Here is a 19,862-nt window from a genome sequence, read left to right on the forward strand (position 1 = left end):
GAAAAGGTATAAAACCAAACAGCTTATAATAGAAAAGTAACTTTGTCTGCTGTGATTAAAGACAACCTTCTCTCACTTAGCAATAAACTACATTTAGATGTTGTCAGTAATTGGCAAATGAATAAGCAAACAAAATCTACACATTTTTCTCTTCAAGTTTCAGGTCTCATCTGCTCCAGAAAACCTCTGTCTGTCTTATCTGATGGAGTGATAATGAACAGATTCGGGGTGCTGGGAAGCAGAAGGAAAATAAACCCAAACCACATATTATATGGAAATTCTTCTGCTTCTTTGAGCAAGAGAAATGTAGACAGTGCCTCAATCCTGATTTCAAGTTTTTCTTTCTCAATACCTGTAACTTCCTCTCACGCACTTCTCATTTTTCCCTTGCTCCCTGAAATTACTGTAGCACCCACAGTCTCCTGTGGTCTGGATGTTTCTGCTTTTTACCCCTTTTTAATTTGATCTGGGTGTATTTTTGCCATTACTTCTCTCATTGCTGCGGTGCCATGGCTCGGGTTGGAACTGAAGAAGTCTCCAGAAATGCCTCATCAGTAAGCTGTGTATCCCTCCCAATTTCAGTAATGGGCACAAGTGTCAAATATTAATTTTCCTATTATATTCCTTTCTGATGTTTCAAATAGTAAAAAATATAATGCAATTAATCTAGTCCTTTCAGCTTTTAAGGCAGAAAAACTGGTAATAAATAATTCATGATGACTTCCTTTGAAATTTCTTTTCCTTCTTTTTTTTTAATGGTTCATTTAAGGGAGCGGAGATAAAGTAATAACACGAGCTGTAGAAAACACAGCACTGGAGGATATAAACTGCACAAATATCATGTGATGGTCTCCATCCTCAGCACTTCTTTTTACAAAATATGTGGATTAATTTAGGCCAGTAATTAAGACAACACATCAGAACTCTCTGCTTAGATATTGGCTGGGATATTATTATGGGTGGTTACTATTGACTCCTTGAAGGGTTTGCTTAAAACTGACATTTGTCAAACAAGCCAAATTCTAGAATTCACTTACACCTCAGGTTTCCTGCTGATCCCAACGCAGAGCCCAGTGGCTGTTGAAATCTGTATCTCACTGTGCCATATGTAATTCTCACCGCTCTCTGTAAAGGAAATAATCAGAGATTCAGAAAAGCCTCACTACAATGGAACAGGAAAACAGCAGTATGGATCTTGAGATCCTTTGTTTGGGAAATAAAAATTATGTCATCGTTCTAAGATGCAATATCTGATACCTTCACCAAATCCTGGCTGATCTACCTTGATTTTCTTTTATTAAATATTTTTGCTAATAAAAGAATACATTTGAAGAGAAGACAACATTGGAAAACAAGGAAATGGTAAAGCTGGAGAGGGCAAAAAAAGAGGAAAAAAAAAGAGGAAAATATAACAGTGGTAGATTTAAACTTTGAAAATCCGCAGGTTTTTGGCTTTGATGCAACAGGTCAGTATGAGAAGGAATATGCAACTGAAATAATATCTGGAGAAACATCAGTGAAAGATGATGATCGCTGAGGCAGATTTAGAAGACTTCTACTGCTATTTAAGAATCTTAAGAATTAATTTCTTATTGGAAACCCGTGCATGGTCCTTATTTTGTTTCCACAGTGTAAAATTACTTGCTGCAATAGAGTACTTCAATCTGCAGCATGGATTTATCAGCATAACCGCTGCTAAAATCCTATCTTTCTTTCTAAATATATACTACAAAATTATTTATATAGAAATATATAAATTTCCTACATGTGCACACTCTGATTTTCCCATCTGAGCCACTTCAAAAAACACCCTCTCTCTTTTCAAAAAAGATAAATGCAGAAAGTGAAAGGGATGCAGAACATTTTACAAGACTTGATCTGAATTCGAAGGCTATTGCTGAGTATTTAGGAGGAGTCATTAGGGTTTATTAATTTCTGGGGTATTTGCTGTTTGGAACAAGAAAGTCTCAGGACATGAGGGGGCAGCCCTTCTATAGCAGCATTACCAGTGTACTTTCAGCAACACTGTCAGGGATAGATGTTCTTGCAGCTTCTACTTTCTAACCTCATGCATTTTTTTTTCCTCCCTAATCTGTTGCAAGGGAGCAACATGCAGTGCTAAATGACATAAACACGACCAGAGTCTGACAAGGATATCCTTGGAAGGCGGTGGCACAAGTTACACCTTTTTAATAAAGCCTGGGTACATGATCCACTGTCCTCTGCTCTGTGCAGGTCCAGGCTGCTCAATAAATAATGGGAATTTCCTCAGTCACAGCCACACAAATAGTATGTTACACCCATGCAAGGAGCAAATGATTTTTTGAAAAATTGGGCTCTTAAACCGTATTATGGATAACAATTCTCCCCGTCGTCGTTCATCCATCCAGACAAAATGGTACCTATTTCCTCCTTAAATGTCAAATATGTAATATGTATTTTGAAATAGAAAGGATACCTTAGGGTACATGCTAATGCACTTCCTTCAATTACCTTTTATGATTATGACCTTTATTCCAACAATAATTTAATGTTTTAATTAAATTTGCAACCATTTTCATTGCTGCAAGATGTCCTTCATCTCTCTGTACTGTAATTTAATGAAGTGATTTTCAATCACAATCAGCAATATCTAACAATAAATTTTAATACCATTTCTCATGAGTCTAAGAGGATCTTTCATGTTTTAAAGCAAACTTCATATCAGTGCCATGGCAAGGAATAATTCCAACCTTTATTGCTAGCGAAGAATACACATTTTCAGGTTTTTCAGCCAGATCTTGAGATGTGGAATATTAAATGTTTATTCCCAAAAGAGACTTCTAATAAAAAGGGTCTTTAATTAAGAAAGAGGAAAAAAAAAATAATGAAACTGTTCCAAAAGGGGTAGCACCATGGTAAAGAATGAAAAGATGTCCGTTAGTAATCACAATGTTAAAAAAAAATTAAAATTTTGATGCAGGTTAATAATAGGCAACAAAGGTGTAGAGAAGAGGGGAAAAGATCACCAAGAAAAAATGGCCAGAATATTTAATTTGGAGGAATAAAATAAAGTCCTGCTGCATCTTCTTTCTATAACAGCAGTAACTCATGAATTGTGAACATTTTTGCATGTTAGGGGGGTAAGCACGGCAGCAGAAACAGAAAAGACATTTTAAGTATTAAGTCATCATAGAAAAAATGAAACAGGTTTCTGGTCTCTTTCTTGCACATAATTCTGAAGTTTCTGGGAAGCACATAATGGTCTTGCCCCCTTTCTGTGGTATTTTAACAAAAATGATTGCAGGGAAAATCAGGGAAATCTCAGCTGGTTTTAAACTTGGAAAATTCATTGCCTTGAAAAAAAAAAAAAAAAAAGAGAGAGAAATATTGAGAACACCTAAATCTGAGGAAATGCTGGAAGGGTCTGATAACATGGATTTTTAAATTGCATTTGCAGTGCCAGTGCTCAAGCCAAAGCTCACAGGAGCTGCTTTCAGGTCAGGGGCACAAGAAGAGTTCTGGTCCTGGGCCTGGAGATGGGTTGAGGCTTGGTGGAGGTCAAAACCACCTGCAAGTAGCTAAAGTAGAGAACTGCAGCAGTTTACATTGGTAAGGTGAAAGAGGAAGGTTCTCTGAAGGCAGAGAGCTGAAGTGCTGAATGGAAATGAGAAGGTTCCCCAGAAGGGAAGGTGTAAAGCAGGAACATGACGGTACACGTGGTGACAGTGAAAAATCTGGGCTGCCCTGAAGATGAGCAGAGCTGAAGCAGAATCTCTGTGCTGATAAAGGCTGAAGAGATGCCAGGAAATAAAACCTGGATTTTGACAAAATATAATGAGCCTTGTAAGGCAATGAACCCTATATAATCTCAAGTAATTTAATTTTCTTTGCTGCATTCTTTGAAGCCTTATGTAGAACGAAGGTACCTTCTACCATGGATCTCTCAAATCCCTGTTTCTTGGAAGGTGGTGAGTAAATCTGATTAGTTGCATCAGTGTAACCTGAGCTTATACTACAGTGATACGCTATGGGAACCTCTGGGGTGAATATGTACAAATTGACCCTACTTGGGTAAGAGGAAAGAAGCTAGAAATGACCTAATTCAGCTGTACCTTCTGCAGACCAAGAGCGATCAGGAACATACCTAAATGTTCTCTGTCCATCTCACGTGGTCACTGGGTTCAGGGCAATTCTGATCTCCAGCCATAACTTGGTAAGGAATGAGCAGGATTAATTGCTGCTGTGCTTTAACAGTTTCAACTGTGCTCATGATTCTGTCTCTTGTCTTGTTTTCAAGTGTTTTTGAGATGCATCTATACTTGTTACCAAATGATCCTCACAGCGTAAGGGCTTTTTCCCCCCACATTTCTACTGCTTCTTAGTTTTAAAATGCATGTAGCTCTCAGTATACATGCAGACTCCTTTGGTAAAGAACGTGAGTGATTTATCGAATCTCTACCACCTGAGCTGCTTGTCTTTTCTAATTCCATGAGATGGAAGTCCTGCTCTTAGCAAAACAGCAGGACATTTTTCTGGACATACTCCAACAGCAGTTTATTTTGCTTATTTTTTGAGCAAACAATAGACAATATTTTTGGCCTAAGGGTAGGTTTTTATGTTTTATTGCTGCTGCCTCTAGTTGCAAAATCCTCCAGAGAACCATTTACATAAGACAAAAATTGATTCTCAGAAAATGTATCAGAAATGTCAGTGTAAGGAGAATGCACAACCTAGTGTATGAAAAGGATAAAATACATTAGCTACTTTGTTTCAAGTATTGGCATTAGACTTATTGTATCTAAAGTATCCATCTGTATCTGTCAGTTTAAAGGGAGTCAGTGACCTCTACATTAAAAGCCTTGTTTAGCAAGATCATCGATATTTATTGAAAAGTTCAACTAAAAAAATACAGAAAAAAATTATAAGCCTGCTCTAATGATAATCCAGCTAGAATTCTGAGTGCTGTAAAACAGCTTTACTTGTTTAATTTAGTTGTTGCTGTGGGATTGAGAAGGTGAGTAAAAATGCTCTAAAATATTACCAGTAAATGGTTTATCTATCATATATTTCCACACCTCAGTTTTTCCATATCTGAAATGGTAAAATTATTGGAATTGGGATGTTAAAGTGATCAGATAATCTGATAACTTTAGGGAGTTCAGAGATGACTGCGAGTTGTGAGAAGCCTCTGGGCAGATCTCTCCCAGCTGAGATGGAATCTTTTACTTTGTCTTGAACTCTGACCATGAATACAGATGTTACTGTCTGAGATAAAACAGAAGAAGAAACACTTCAATACTCCAAAGTCTTTTGAGTACAAAGGTGTCAATCAATAAGTTGTTGATTCTCAATTAAAAAGTGAAAGAAAGCACTTAAAGAAATTAGGAGGTAGCTCAGGAACACAGAGGTTTAAATGTAAAAGCATATTATTACTAAATTCTGTGCCATGAAGTGGCCCTGAAAAATGAGCTTTACAAAATGCATTAGATCCACCAGGAGAGCACACAGATGGTACAGAGGTACATCCCCAGGAAGAAAACAAATTGTGTATCTTGCAATTACAGAATGTAAATAGTGGTTTTGATCCTGTACTGCAAAATAATCTGCAGGTATAAAAGGTGTTTCGGAACTGTGTTTAACAGCAGAGAATAATAAGCCCGTCATATCTCTGTCCCTCCAGAAATATTTACTTTAAATGAAAATGCCAGCAGGCTTAGCAGGTGACTGTAGAATGGTGGCACCTCAAATTGGTGTCCTCACTGCACAGCAGCACCCCTGCCCTGCCTCTCCCTTATTTTTCCTGCTGGATTTAATAAAAGCTCTCTTGTGGTGGAGCTTGAGGTTTCCCCAAGGAGCCCCTGGGAGTGAACACCTACGTTCAGTTAAGGTGGTTTGTGTGCCCAGAACAGCTGTGCACGCCCTGGGCACAGAGGTGTATGGGGGGCTTCAGGACTTGCAGACCATTTTCAGAGTTCAGGAACAGCATTTCTAAACTCACCCTCTTAGTAAGAGTCAGATACAGTAGAATAATAAAAGGAAGGCACAGCAAAGTGATGTGCACAATCTTTTTCTCATCTACTCAGAGCTTAGACAGCAATTTTATGATCATTTTGAAGGTGTGAGGTCTTGGTTGTAGGACAAATGAAATCACTGTCTTTTCAGGAAATTCCCTTTCTCTCCTTCTGCGTGTGGTGTGGCCCCTTTTGAAAAAAATGTAGCTTAAAAATACACTTTTTTTAATGTTTGAACTTGTTGTTAAGGCATATGCCTGCACATTAGAAATTCTTTAATTCAACATTTCTGTGCTGATGCACAACCATTATTAGAGAAGTTTCAACTGGATCAAACATAGCAGAAACTAAAAAGACACTCCAAACCTGTTTCTTTTGAGCATAACAGTCTCCATCATTCACACATAACCAGCAAATCAGGTCAGTGTTGCATTTACCCCACAGAGTTACTGTTTAAGGGTAGGAAGGAAATCTTGCAAGGCTGAACTTGGTACTCAGGAATCATGTTCCCAGCCTGCCTTCTGCTCCAAGCCAAGCTTTTACACCAGGCACTTCTGGGATACCCTTCAAAACTAAGGTCAGGGTAATTAATTTAGAGCATTTTATGACAGCCAAATTAATATTAAATTAATTAATCATGATTAATGTAATAACTGAACAATTAAACATGATAGGATCGTTATTTTAAGACTTGGTTCAGTTTAGAGTTACCTCATAGTATGAGAAGATGTGTTTCTGAGCTAAAAATACATTTCATCAGTACAAGCAATGAATTCTGTGAGAAGTGGTACTTAAATCTTCAGATATTTATAAGCAGCAAAAAGTTTCTGGAGCTCAATCAGTTTTCTGCTCTTTGTAGTAATCCCTTTTTAACAGATAAACTTGGAAATCCTAATCCCAGTCTCTTCTTGCCCACGTTTCTTACAGCTGAAATGTATTTATTGATTTTGGTTGAGATGCTTCTCACCTAACTGGGGATAGAACAAACTTCATAGTTTTCATTTAAAGTCAGAATACATTAGAGTTTTGATGTTTTATAAGAATTTTTCTTTTTAAAGAACTAAACTTCAAAAATCTGTGAGAAAAGTTATACATCTAGTTGTGATAATTTATGCCTTACATTTTTTAATTAGACTTAGTGAAATTTGTGATGTGTAAAAGCATTTACTAGAAATCTGTCTGCAAGGTGCTGGCATTGGTGTCAAGATCAATGCACAAATCTGAAAGCATTTGTTTTTCTGTTTCTGCCACAAGCTATTTTTCATAGAAAATTCCATTTTTTTGGGTTCCATAAAGCATAATAGAATTTTATAAGAAATTTAGAATGCGTAATAAAAAAAGTGTTCCTACAGAGGGTGCAGAAATTTCCAACATTTTGTTTTATTACTGAGTTACCAAAATATCATTCCTACGGTACACTGTAGATAAGTTATTAGTTTTTACTTCACAGTTTTTTCTTGGGCTCATGTAATGAATTTCTCTTAAATGTAACATAACTAAGTCATTCTAAGCTGTCCTGTAGCCATTATAGGTGCAGCTTTTGACAACTGCAGTTTTCCAGCAGCTCCAAGGAACATTTTGAAATACAGTTCTGATGTCTTTTTCCAAAGAGCACCTTTGTTCTGCCAGGCAGGTAAAAGGTTAGTACAGCTGCTCGAAGAGCAGGTGGCAGCAGCAAAGCTTTTCACTGCTGACATGATGCTGCTACAAAATTGCTGTATCAGAAGCTGCTGATTGATCTGTAAAGCTCCACCTGAATATTTTTAGAATTTTGCATCAGACATAATTTTTATTTCCCACGTACATATGAGAGATAGTCTAAAAAAGGTATGATCCTGCAGCATACACCTTCCAAAGCGTCCAAAGCCAAATTCCAAATGATCCTGTTTTCGATCAGTGCCAATTCTCATTTTGCAGTAACACCTACCACTGCCATTAGTTCTGAGACCGATTTTCACGGTATTTTAAATAAAACTGAAACACTGTCCTTTAATTTTGCCTCTCTCAAGTAGTAGGAGTATAAAGCAATATAATTCAACGGTGTTTCAGCTCTGTGAGTGAGAGTTTCAATTCTGCGAAAATATTTCTGCTTTCCACCATTCCTTCTGAGTAAAACAGGTGACTCCAATTTTGTTTCTCTACTTACTTATTGAAGTTTTTGATTAATAGCCATTTTGCACACAGAACATTAAGAAGATGTGTATTCTTTCTCCAAAAATTGCATCACTAACTGCCTTTACAAATCCCTGGCAGAATTTTTACCCCTCCAGTTGCTGAACTATTTCTTAAGTTCAAATGGAAACCAGTGTTAAGTTGTCAAAGAAAAATGAAAGCCCTACTGAAAAGCCACAGAGCTAAAAGGAGCCTATTTTTAGTTTGAAGGAGTACATATGTATCATGCTCTACACCACACTGTAATCATTACCCTCATCAGCATGACAGGTGATGCCAGGATAGTAAATAAAGTCTATGGTAAGAAATTAAACTGCTATGACAGAACTTAAAGGCCATAAAGCTTTCCAATCCCCCTCTTCTCAGTCCTCTACATACATCCTTCCTCTTCCTCCACAATAAACTGTCTGTTCATTCAAATTCAGGGATACACTGTAGGGAAGAATCAGTGAGGATCAACATCAGAAACCAAACCAAAACAAAATAAGATCAGCTGTCAATGTAAAATTCTCTAGCCACAAATTGAGCCTAAGGAAAAGAGGAAATCAACTGTACTATCAAGAGCATGCAGAGAAATGCCTTTTGTCAGCAGTTGCTTCTGTTTTACCAAAATAATGAAGTAATAAAATGCCCACTCTGGATCACAGATCTAGATTCTAAATCAGGAAATACAATAATGTCTTAACAGGCACACTGCAGATTTCTTCCTTAGCTGTAAAGGAAAGAACTCCTGCTACTACATTGGTACTACAACCAGAAAATAACTACCCATCTACATCCCATTTCCAGGAATATTCCAGCACCAGCAAGTCCAAACAAATGTGTCTCAAATTACGCTTCCATGACTGTGTTGTTTAGGACTTAACTCCATCACAAGTGTCAGAAAGTGCACTTTGAACAATCATGTGGCATTTAATTAACTAGCAATAATCATTATTTACATGCAAATTCAATACTTTTTGGAGAAATAATTTCTTGTGAGGTGTAGTCATGTTATCTTTATCGATCTGACTGACAAACTTTTATCTGCATTAGTCCTCCCCATCTAAATTAACATCAGTTGTTTTAGTTGGATTTGATACAACCACAATACCTAGACTGCTGGAAAAGCTGAATGCAAAGCCCACTTTCTTCTTTAAACTTCAGGTAGTGAAAATACTTCTTCAGTTTCTCAGATTTTGTCTTCAGCTAGTACAGATTTGAAAGTCCCAGTGGGCTAGACAAGACTAAAGTATATTTGGCATCTTTGCTCTGAGGTGTGGGCTTTTCCACCTGTACTGCAGAGCTGCCTTTAGCTGCCTAAATTGCATTTACAGCCCTTTGTGATGTGTTTAAACATTACTTTCATCTCCAGTTTAGGGATGGAGAAACGAAATTACAATAAACTGAAATCATGTGCCCTGCATATACTCCCCTTCTACAGTTCTCATAGGCATAAAAATCAGTGGTATTTATCAGCTCACCTAGATCTGCATGACCTTTTCTGGTTTTATTGCTGTGGCACTTTATATTTAAAGTGTTTTCTTTGACTTGAGTGCAGAGGTTGTACCTTTCCTGGCAACAGCATTCTACAGCCAAATATATACAACTATAACGGTATTTTCAGTAGTAAGCCTATTTTTTCCATTTCTTAATATCACTCTGCTATTAAACTTTTATAGCTTAAACTCTTAAATTAGTGTCCTCAGCATTTCATGCCTCAGAAAAATGGCACTTGTAACTGTATACCGAACACTGTCATCTATCAGAACGCAGCATAATTATTCAGTATTGTTCCCTTTTTTGTTGTTCTTTCTCTGTACATTTACTTATTCTACAAATACAGAGCAAAATATTATTGTTGTCATCTCTCATGATGTCTGGACTCCAGGCACACAGTTCAAAATTGTATCATGTTTGCTCTTTTCGTGGCATGCTCATTCCAGTGTAAAGTGCTGCCCACTGCTTGGAAGAACACTAGCAGTTAATAACTTGTCCAGTCATTTTTAACAGTTCAGAACTACGGGAGATACAGATTTTATTTATGTGAATTTGCTGACTGCTGAGAAAAAATGAATTATTGCCTCTAATATATAAGACCTGCAGCTGAAGTGGAATTAAAGGAAGGAATCTAAGCTGGACCTTGTGCCACTGCCCTTTGTGTTGTTATTTGGTTTAATTTTAGACTGGATGCCTGCAGTCAGGAACCTAACATGGCTGCAGGTGATTCAGTGGCTTTTTTTGCAGACTGACTGGGTTACTAGCATCTCTTTTTTCTTCATTTCAATAAATGAGGTTAAGAGAAATTCCATTTTCTAGCCAAGAAGACTTTGTCAAATAGCAGTAGAGATTCCCAGGCAACTAATTAGGAGGCAGTACCTTTCCACGAAGCTGTTCTTGGCCACAGATGTGTCATTTTGTGCACTGGTGACTGTGTTTATTTGCTATGACTTTGCAGACTCTTATTAGAAAGACATTTTACTTTTCAAACGCCATCCACTCCAAATTAGTGGAGAGCAGGGTCACCGAAACTTGGAGTGTTTCCCAGACAAAACACAATGCACAAAGCTCTAAGTTGTTCAAGAAATGATACCAGAAGTTAGAATATGTTCTTGATGAAGCTGTAAACTTCAACTGGTAGACTTCTCACAGTAAGGCTCAATCCCCCTGCTTAGTGGGGTGAATGCCACTTCCATCTGCTGTATTGTACAGAAATAAAATAAACTTCAAAGACAAAGCTCTTAACCTGTTTGTTTTGGTTGAAATGAAAATACCAATCCAGCAAGTCATATTTTGGAAACAAGTCTCCAGTAATCATAATATTTTTTTGGATGCCAGATGGCCTGCTCTCCTGGTCTGCACGTCAGAATAACTAAATGCTTGTCTTTCTTAATGTAGCATTTTAGGGTAGCAAATGAATATGTAAAATCATTAAAATTAGAAGCTCTGAGATGAAACCTCAGTCCTGCTGAAATCAGGGATGTTTCTGCCATTGACTTCAGCAGCATTATGTTTTTGCCACTGCTGAACCCCAGAGCTAAAAATATGTCTGTTTTGACAATGGTTTTTTAAGACAAGTAGATTGTTATATGTTTCCTCACATTATTGCTTTCCCCATATTTGCAGGTTGGTACCCATACAGCATAAAACTGATAACCTGTTACAATGTTTCCCTAATAACTTCTTGGAACTGAGTTATCATGACCCACTCACCCAGCAAAATGCGGTGTTTTGGATGAGGTTACAAATGTACACAGATTTCACCCAAGTTTTAAGGTCCCTAAGGAATGGTGCAATGAAAATAAATGTGCAAGTTTCACAGTCAGCAGAGTGAGACAGAGATGCCTCTGAAAACTTCTGGGAGTGATTGCTGACTGCCTGCCTTGGGAACCTGAATTGAAAAGCCACAGCCTTTCTTTTTATAGGATATCAAAACCATATCTATAAAGATGCTAGATATGTTTACTACCAAAAACTCACAGAAATCCTTGAGTTTAAGAATCAAGCACGTATCTTCATTAGTTAACTAGGATGCTTCTTCAGGACTGTACCTTTGGAAAAATGGTACATCTTTGCTCTCCTGAAAATTGACAGTAACCACTATACGGGTAAGAATTCAAGGTGGCAAATTGCTGATGGGTTTAATTAGTGCCAAGCCCAGCTTCCTGTGACATTTTTTCATTGGCTGAAGTGGATACAGCTTTCCCCCATGGTGTATGTGGCACAAAGAATGTTGTAAAAGCATAGCTGGATCGGAATGGTCTTTCCAGTTATCCCTGTGGGTAAATCAATGGGACACTGTCTGGACTGACAGCACGGGACATGCACCAAAACACCAAGGCTTCCCCCAGACGGGTGGTTCCAGTACAACATGAACCCTCACACAGGACATGCCTCTGAAAAACACCTGCTTTTGACACTCAACAGCATTTTAATGCTGACTCCAAAAGGCCCAGAATGGGGACTAATGAATTATCCAGTGAACCCCTGTCATTTTAGCCTGTTCTTTCAGCTAATAATAAAGCACCAGACAACTATTGTGCACCTTTTACTGTCGTGCTACACTGCTGCCATCTGGGTTGTCATGCTTTGGAGCATTCAAGAGGAGCTGAAGAGTGACTGTTGGATATTTATAAAGGATTCTGTGGCTAACTTTGCTCAAAATTGGGCATGTAATGAATGCATTACTGCAAAGCAGGGAAATAAAACCTATTATAGGCTAGGAATGAATCATCCCAATGGCAAATCATTTTCTAAGCTGCAGTATTTTCTCTGTTATTGCTTTGCTTTAAACTTTGGTGAAAAGCAATTACTTTATTCTTTCTCTTTATTTTTATTTTTGGTGATTCTTATGCTAATTTTCCCCCTTTATGTTTGATTTGATTTTGAAGAGCTTTTTGGAATTTAAGATTAAATTGAATTGGTGATACCGCCCTGCCGTCTTCACCTCCTACCTTTTTTATCCCCACTGCCCACTCTGGGTTCTGAAGAACTCTTAAGAAGTAGAGCAAACTCCAGACTATCACATCCTAAACTGTTTCTTGTTCTAAATAAATGAGACAAAAAAGTATCCTCAAAACATCAGAATAATAGAAGTTTGGGGTTTGTTAAGCTTATTTTTGATTTAACAGTTTAAAAGAAGTCTAAGTTCCCTGCATTTGAAAAATGTTCCTATATGAACTTTTCCCCTTGAAGAATGGCACATGTGCATGTCAGTGAAATGTGGTACCTTTGTTGTCCTATGCCAATGCCTTAGGCGGGTATAAAACATGCAAATTATTTTCTTGCAGCGAAATTAGTAATTCATAATTTTCAGATTAATCAAGAATCCCTTCAATTAAACAAAAAATAAAAATCTGCAAACAAACAACTTAAAATTCTACCCACAAACCTAGAGGTGATTTTTCACTCTTTTTTTTTCTTTTTTTTTCTTTTCTTTTCTTGGACAAAACCATTTTAGAAAAAGAGGTATTTATTTATTATCAAAAGTCACTAAGAAGGCACAGGACTAGTGAAGATTTACTTTGCTCAATACTTCTAGCATGAGATACAGTGTGAGGATTCATATGGGTTAGCACTTTTAGATGAAAGTCTAATTATTTAAATGCTGAGATTTTGTGCAATTTTTTTTCATTAGTATTCAATGAATTTGGATTAAATTTCAAGACTAAACCCCCATGATTTTGATCAGCACATCCTTTTAAAGTCTACTGCTAGAAAGAATTTGGATGAGTCAAATCCTGTGACCAATACTATACTATTGCTTACAGCTTTAAAAACAATATGCCTGAAAGTACCCATTTTAATTTTAAATCTTACAGCTATTAAGATTGTTTTAGTATCCCATGACTGAAACGTTCTATCTCCTGAAGTCCAAGCAGAAACAGATTTAGATTCCTTGCTTTAATCCGGCTGAAGAGCAGAAATTACAGGCAGAGTTTTCCAAGGTCCCCTCTGTTGTCAAAAGGGAAAAGAAGTCCAAGTGCAGATCTAGAAAATTATCTGCTTTGTGCTCTTTGTATTACTTTTAGTTGGGTGAGATTAAATCTCAGCTTGCTTTAAAGCAAATTAATTCAGCAGTTGCTTTCCTGGCAGAAATCTGCATAATATACCTACAGTGGCTGCGAGGAAGCTCCCAATTTCCTTCCCTCAGGAAGATCAAATGATGCAGAACCAAAAATGGAAATGATACTTTTCCTAATGTCGAGTCCAACATAGGGGCAATAAGCCATAAAATGTTGCAAGGCAGTAATGAAATACTTTCCTGTAGGCTTGTAAAACCAAAAATGTCCTAAAAAAGTCCTTAAAAAAGGCTCCTTGTTCTTCTACCCTTCCCTGAACTCTGGCCTGGGACACCATGTACTGTCGATGGCTGTAATGTCAGTGAACACTGAGCTTGCATTCAATTTATTTTGGAAAATTTAGGACAAAAGACAAAATCAGGCCTCAGGCAATCTGTGCACTTTATTTCAGGGCAGGCACTGCAGGCTGGCTGAAAATTATAGGAACAACGATGGTCTTGTAGTCACAAAGGTGGCAATGCCACATCTTTCCATGCTTTCTGACGGAGCTTAGGTGATTACAAATATTAAAAAAAAAAAGAAAACTATTTATCTAAAAAAGTCTGGAGGCATAAGTAAGCCTTTCATTTTTTCATGTCTTTGAAAACTCAGAGAATACAGCTGTAGCTAGGCAGTCACCATGGTGAAAAAGAGAAACATGCCCTTAAAATTTCAAGAACTATGGTCAATTAAAAATCAGAGAGTGGTTTTTCATTCATATTAACAGAAATTTCTTTAAATCCTCACTGCTTGCCTAAAGATCAAATAAAAGACATTGTGACTGCCAACGAGCCACGAGATGAATGATTTAAGGTAGATTTCCTTTCTGACCACTGATTTCATAAAAAGATAAGTTAACACCTAACAATCTTAGTAACAGCTTATTTTCAAAAAACCTCAGTAGCACTAATGATTATGTTCTAATAAAAGGTTATATTTTTCCATAACCCATCTAATGAAACATGTAGTTTTCCATAAAACAGGGTTTTTAAAAATATATAAATTTATCTCTGAATAATGTTGGAAACTTGTTTAAATACTGAAAGAACTGAGGCACAGTAAAAGTATTCTTCAATATCCCTAATTTAGCTTTGTTTTTATGATTTGGATGAATAAGAGTAGTTCTTTTTGTCAATTTTTCTAAATGTTAAACCACCACTTTCAGGCTGTTTCTCAAGAGTTAGACTAGGAGCAGTGCTGTAATACTTATCTGCAGTTTCCCCACAGGTTAAATGCGTGCACTGAACACTTGTAATCAGAGTCTTGATTAATGTTTGTCACTGTGCTGTTCACAGGCCTTTTTTGAGTTTTACCTACCTCTTAATATTTTTATTAGATTTAATTAATTTTATCAGCTTTATTTTAACTTGGTGTGATTAAAATTAGAAGCATTACAAGTGCAGCCAACTTTCTGAGATTATCCCATCATCACATATAGTTTAGGTCTTCCTTGTGACATAAAACCAGAGACTTCAATTTGAGCTGTTCCAAGCAGCTGAATTAATAGAATGCTGCGACTGAAGGGTTTTATTTTGTATGGAACATTTTAGTTGCTATCCAAGTCTAAAGGGCCATTATTAACATTTCATTCTGAAGAAGCAATTACTTCACCAGAGATGGGGGAACAGATAGGAGAACAAGGTCCTTTCTAATTTGATTGCTCATGATGTACTCTGTGATTACATTTTGTTCAGCAAGGCATTCAACCAGGCATTAATAAGAATTCCTACTTGTTTTTAGAGCCTAACTAGGAGTCTTTCTCGCCTTCTAAATTTTAGGGGAACTTCACCTGCACAAAATGAGAAGCACACCTGTGCCATTTCTAGTGGTGTGGAATTATATTTAGACTCAGAATTTGTATTTTATTGCCGGCTGTGCCCTTACTAGGATATCCAGGATAAAGGGTGAACCTCTTATTACAGGTATCTCCAGAACAGAATCCTTTCTCTTCTCTCTACTCTCCCTCTGTCTCTCTCCTTCTCCTTATCCCATAAGTCAAGATACCCCCCTCAGTTAAGAGTCAGAGGTGAACAAGCTGTGCTTTGCTGCATCCAGTGAACACTCACTGTGCTGTACTTCACTTTAGCTATTAAAATAAATAAAATCCTTTCCTGGAAAAAGCTTTCTGAAAGGACTCAATACTTTTTTTTTTTTGTTATTTGAGCAGATTTTCAGAACACTAGAAGAGTACTTAGAATCTTGGGGAAATAATTGTTAACTACTGGCCAGTAAAATAGATTATGAAAAGGGACGCAATACATACCCGTGTATTTAAATATATGACATTTAATCTTGAACATTTGAGCATGGTGCATGGAATAACTAATTCCCAGCTTGTCTGGCCTTATAATTGAGTCACAGTTTTAGAAAAGAGTGAAATAATTTAGATCTGTGATTCTGACTTGGTGTTATGTGTCTGAAGATGATTTATCACTGAGAATTAAGTGGTGCTACAGTCCTTCAAGGACAAATCTATTGAATCCACACAGACGGGTTGAAACCTTTAAAGCCATACAAAAGCAGGCATTGTGGCAGGTAAGGAGTTAATGAGTAAAATATTAATAGCCCTAAAGTTCCTTTCTGTCAACAACACATAGGCTATCCCTTTGAAAGCTTCCAGTTGTAAATATTAGTTCTGACAGGAAGGGTAATGGAGACCAGGCATCATGTGCTGTCTCCTCTTTGGGCTGGAAGCCTTTGAACGCCAGAGGCTGCACAAAGAGAGAGGGGAGAGATTACAGGAGAGATTTTCAAAGGCATAAAGAGTTCTGAAGGACCCAGCTCCTATTCAAAATCAATGAGAGCTGGACACCTAATTAGCATGGCTACTTTGAAAATCTCCCACTCCTTCTCTTTTATGCAAGTTCCTTGCTATAGAAACAGTACTGAAATAGAAATCTAATTGGGAAAGGCTGGGACTGGGAAACAGAGGTGAGGAACTGGATTAACTGCATATTTCAAGACAAAAATTTTTTCTTGGATGTTTTTATTGCACTTGCTGTTGAAACCAAATTCAAAATCTCCACCAGTATTCAAGTTCTCATCTTTTCCCCCTTGAATTTTGATATTTGGACCCTGAAGGTGTCTTGTCTTTAGAAATGAGTGTGCTGTTTTCAGCAATATTATTTTGCTTTATGTTATGTTGACATTATTGTTGCCTGCATAAAATAATACGAAGGCACATATCTGTTTTTAGAGGGCAATATGCGCTCAGCTTGCCTGTGCTGTGCCTTTGAGAGGCAAAGGCCGTGTCTGCTTTCCTGTTAGAAGGCAGCAGTTTCAAGAAACTGGATGATCATTTCCTTCCTGCCACCCTCCCTGTCCTCTCAGGTTTGAACCGAGACCAAGAAATGACTGGCAAGCCAGAACATTGCATCTTCATTAGTCTCCAAAATGTAAAGTCAAGTGCCAGATAAAACCATTATGCCTTGGAAGTTGGGAATAGGAGAATGGAGAGCCCAGAGATGCTTTGGTGGGGCCTGTTGTGTGTGTATCTGCATTACTGTATTATCTACATCCATAAACCAATTTCCTTCAGTCTTAGATATGACTGCCCTTGGAGGCAGTAAGAGCAGAGATCAGGATTTACATCTCCTTGGCAACAGGTATTTTTTATGGCAGAAACAATTTTGATCTTTCAGTCAAAAGAAGCTTTACTTCTTTGCTCGAAATATAATTCTGGGTTTTGTCACTGTGCCAGCTGATTTGGAGTCTCTGGCTTCGTGCCTCGTTGTGACAAGTTTTCAACTTGCCAATAAAAAAAAAAAAATCTGATATTGAGCCATTTTGGCAAATGTCTATTATCATCAAGGAAGAAAATTAGGGTCCCACTTGACATATGCCTCTAGTTTTAATCAAGCTATTAAGACTCTGATATTGATAAATCGGTCAGAAATTGCTCAAACAGTGAGTACTGCTACACTACCACTGCAATAATTCAGTGACAAGAATTACTGTGATGCAGCAGGACAATTTTCCCTTTGTGTTTGCAAAGAGAAAAGGAAGCAGGTAATACCAAAGCTTTTGTAAAATAACTGTATGCTTTAAAATACACTTGGTGAAAGCAATCCTTTCTCTCATCACTCCAATATGAAACAGTACTTCAGTAGGATGTCTTAGACAGGGAGAGTCAGCCTGGAACTTATTTCCTACATCCACCTAATGATCTCCCTTGGTTTAAGCTGACATTAAAAAAATTTCTAGTTAACTGATTTCTGTAACACTTCTCACTATTACTTTCCTTCAGAGATGCAGATTGATAAACAACAGAGAGAAAATGGGCATTATGACAGAAATAATCCTGTAAGACCCAATTGTTCCTGTGCTAGTTGATGATTCACATACATTTCACAAAACTTCTTCTTACCTGCTGCCTCATAGAAAAAAATTTAAAAAAATAAAATTATCAGCATGGTTTTATCAGTGTTTTTCACTTAGAATGCATTTTCACTCCATGAGTCATAGCACTAATGATAATCTTGCATTTTTCAATGCACACAACTCACTGTACACTGGGAAACTGGCAAGTATGTCAAAGTCCTCTTACCTTTGAGATGTAATAAAAGTGTTTTAAAGAACAGATGAAGGGAAGACAGTACTGGCTGCCAATAAACAGTTTTCGTTTTTAACAGCAGGATATAATATGTGGAATTAGGTATGAAACACTTGCAGATGCCAGAATTTCCAGCACAAGCATGGCTTTGATTCATGTAAGTCTCACACTTCAGAAGGTCCCTACTCCTGAGTGAAATTCTACCACCAGTGCATTGTCATCACAGAGCCTTCAGGGCAGCTTCAATGCCTTGTTTGTCTTCCAAAGGACAGCAGAGTTTGGATCAGTGAATTCAGTTAGGAATTACTTGTCATGGTGATATGCAGCTTGATTTCCCTTATCATCCTTTTATTACAGCCTTCTGTAGCCAAATTCCTTTTATTATAATTTTGTACACTGTTGTATTTTGCTTTGTAAGTTGGGGGATAGTTTAGGATATTTCCCACTTCACATTAGTAGGGAAAAAGAATTCTAGCATGTGCACTCTCAGCAATACAATAGATTTTTAATGGGTCTAATTTAAGAATATTTCATGCCAGGAAGAAGAAGAAAGAAAAAAAAATTACCTGATCTGTAAAAATTCTGTTCATTAAAAAAATTCTCTACAAGGACTGAATAATTAAAACAGCAAACACATGACAAGTACATCCAAAAGAGCAGAGGATCAGATCTGAATCCATTCCAACTTACACCAAGGGTTTATTTAGCCAAGGCACTTCAGCAGCTGCCATTAGGGGTAAACACAAATCAGACTAACCCAGGCAAAGTTCTCTGCTTCACACAGTGCTTGCCATGAGATGTCTGGTCTTAGAGTGAAGGAAGAGGTAGTATCTGTCACAGCTTTCTACTGAGATGGTTTGAGGATTTGCACCATGCTACTGTATGACCAGATTTTTCAGAATGTACCAGCTGGCAAATCTGAATCTCCTTGAATTTACTAATTTTGGAGATCAATTCTTAACTCTCAAACTGCTCAGATCATCAAGAACTAAGCTTTGTCAATAGAGGCAGATAAAGAGAATTAGAATCCTTTCCTCTTTTACATTTGCATGTGGATTTTGATGTTCCAAGGAAAGAAAACACTGTTGTCTAATATGTCATGCACACAGACAACCTTTTGTAACATGAATGCTAATAAATAGCGTTTCTTGTGATCCTTCCAGTTTTACCTGTCTCCCTACTCTTACTAAAAACATTATTTACAGGAGCTGAACCAGGAGTGTTTTCAGTGTCCATTTCAATGAAGTCACTGATAGGTCAGAGCAATGCCCTGAGTGCTTTCTTGTACTCTGGTAAGAAGACAGCAATGTATTTATCAAGAGAAAAATGCTTTTTCAGTAATAAACTCTATTTCAGTAAATATTTTAATTTTTTTTCCCCAAGTAAGACTCATTCTTTCATTAAATACTTTATTCATTTAAGAGCATGAGAATAAGGTGTTTCCAAATATCCTGCAAAACAGCTAAACCTACCTGCATCCCAGTCTTTTGGATCTCAATGCTACAACTCAGGAACAACTAAAAGTGTGATTACATAGGAATGCTCACATGTTAGTACATCAAACTGACACGATTTTTCCTTGCAGTTTGCTTGCAGGAGGAACCT

This window comes from Empidonax traillii, unplaced genomic scaffold (genome assembly GCF_003031625.1).
Source record: "Empidonax traillii isolate 1590-97213 ecotype Southwest subspecies unplaced genomic scaffold, ASM303162v1 scaffold199:size790550, whole genome shotgun sequence".
Taxonomy (NCBI): Eukaryota; Metazoa; Chordata; class Aves; order Passeriformes; family Tyrannidae; genus Empidonax; species Empidonax traillii.